At 31.0% G+C, this 2471-nt stretch overlaps 1 non-coding gene across 1 annotated transcript; it reads left to right on the top strand.

The window, feature by feature from the left end:
* The first annotated feature begins 227 nt into the window (after positions 1-227).
* On the top strand, positions 228-334 carry LOC138874310 (small nucleolar RNA R71). Its single transcript, XR_011401349.1, has one exon. It is a non-coding gene; the product is annotated as a small nucleolar RNA R71 (small nucleolar RNA).
* The last annotated feature ends 2137 nt before the right edge of the window (positions 335-2471 follow it).

Below are 2471 nucleotides of genomic sequence, written 5' to 3'. Positions count from 1 at the left end.
TGCTGTGTTAGTGTATTTAAAGCATCAACCTGATTTACTGTAGCAGCCTTCTTGATGATTACATGCTCAGAGGGCCATTGGATGCATTCTCAGAAATCCCGTTCAACAATTGCAATGCTTCCTTCGTGGGTTTTCCCATTACAAAACCTCCTGCAGCTGCATCAATCACATTTCTAGAAGAGGGTTTTAACCCGTGATAAAAAATATACAACTGCATATGTTCAAGAATGTCATGGTGTGGGAATTTTCTTAACATTGCTTTTAATCGTTCCCAAGCTTGATAAACTGACTCAGTGTCAGTCTGCAAGAAATTAGAGATGTCTTGTCTTAACTTTGTGGTTTTAGCAGGGGAAAAATATTTGTTTACAAATTTCTGAGTAATTTGATCCCATGTGGTGATGGAACATTGTGGCAAACTTCGCAACCAAGTCTTGGCATCTCCTTTTAAAGAGAAAAGAAATAGTCTTAACATGATTGCTTCAGGAGGTACTCCATTATACTTAGCTATTTCAACAAGTTCTAAAAAGTCAATTAAATGACTGTGTGGATCTTCACTTGCATCTCCATTGAAGATGCAAAACTGTTGAATCGTTTGAATCAGGCCAGTCTTAATTTCAAAGTTGTTGGTTGCCACTGGAGGTTTTCTGACACTAGATTCGCAATTGAAGCGGTCAGGTCTAGCATAATCCCGTAGGATTCTGTTTGCTGGCCTTGGTGCTACTTCATCAAACTGATCCTCCACATGGACTGGTAGTTGAATGTCTTCTACTTCTCGATTCTCCATACCTTCACGAGCTATACTTTGAGAAGATATTGTTTGTTCTTTCCTGCACAATCGAAGAGATTTTTAAATTTCTGGATCGTAACTAGCCAACTTTTTTGAAGAAGAGCGGGTCATAAACTACCTAAAATTTTAAAGAGAAGAAAAATAATACTCCCTCCGTTTCAATTTATGTGAACCTGTTTCCTTTTTAGTCTGTGCCAAAAAGAATGACCCCTTTCCGTATTTGGAAACAATTTACCTTTACACAAAGATTTATAGCCACACATAATATATGTGCCTCATTTTAGACCACAAGATCAAAAGTCTTCTCTCTTTCCTTAAACTCTGTGCCCAGTCAAATGGGTTCACATAAATTGAAACGGAGGGAGTAATAAAGTAACACTAATTTCTAAAGCATTACTAAAAATAGCTAAAGAAATTTTCAAAAATAACAAAAATAGTTATTTGAAAAAAATATGATAATATATATTAAGTATAAGTAAAGATAGTACTAGTAATATTGTACTAAATATACTTAAGGAAAACTAATGATAGAAGTAGTGGGTAGAAGTACTTAATAGTAGATAGTGAGAATACTGACAGAAATAATAATAATAATAATAATAATAATAATAATATTAATAGTAATAATTATAATAATAAATTCTCAAATTAGTAACAATATATTTAATCTGAAGTAGATGTATGCCAATCCCCAGCAACGACGCCAAAAATTTGAGGAGACCAATGTGCGTAGGATTTTTCTGCTCGTACTCAGTCAAATTCTAGTATAGTTTATGATATCGTCCCACAGAGATTGGTTAATCTAGGCTACAGACTTTTAATATTTTTACTACTATTTGAGAGAACCAATTGATGAAAGGTGAGTTTTAAAACTTGTTAATTAATTAAAGCAAAGCAAACAATTTCTGAAAGATTTATAATGTAAAAAGAGTTGGGAATCGTTGAATTCATTTGATAATATAATTACAATAAAATCTCAATTTCTACATGTATTTCTCTAAAGAATAATTGCTTATTGCTAATACAATTATATTTGCTCACTAAGAAAAAGTCAATTAATAGCACTCCGTGAGGTTATGTAATTAATTGAGTTAAAACTAGTGACGATCAAAGCGAAATATTTTCTTGCTTGAATTGTGCTAAAAGGTAGTAATAACTTCGTGAGAATATTTTTACTAAAAATCAGTAATCTTGCCTAAAACAATTCCTTCGTGAAAATTAAGACTAAGACAAACAAGATTATAGATTTGAAATAAGAGTGTTACAAAAAATTATTCTCACTTTACTATTTTATTCATTGGTTATTATATATTAATTTTGCTCCGTGAGAATTATAAAATTAATATAAGAATAACTTAAATAAAATATATAGAAGCGATAATAATAATTAGATAGAAACCATTATTTCAGCACAGTATGAATTATACAATGAAAATTTCAAGCCAAGGATGTATTAAAACTGAAACAATATTATAAAAATATATATCAAGCTTCATCAACTATCCCAACAAAAGAGATTACTCCATTATGGAGTATTTAAATCTAACAACAAAAAGGAATTCTAGAATATTTCCAATACCCTTAGAAAATCCAAAAACTAATAAGAAGAAAATAAAATAGTTAAAGAAGAAGTTAAGACCAAAGTTTAGATAAAAGTAGTTTTCCTCTTTCTTCCCTCTTCCGA

This window comes from Nicotiana sylvestris, chromosome 7, assembly GCF_000393655.2.
Source record: "Nicotiana sylvestris chromosome 7, ASM39365v2, whole genome shotgun sequence".
In the NCBI taxonomy this organism is placed as follows: Eukaryota; Viridiplantae; Streptophyta; class Magnoliopsida; order Solanales; family Solanaceae; genus Nicotiana; species Nicotiana sylvestris.
Note: the sequence above shows the minus strand (reverse complement) of the source record. Positions and strands in the feature narration are given on the sequence as shown.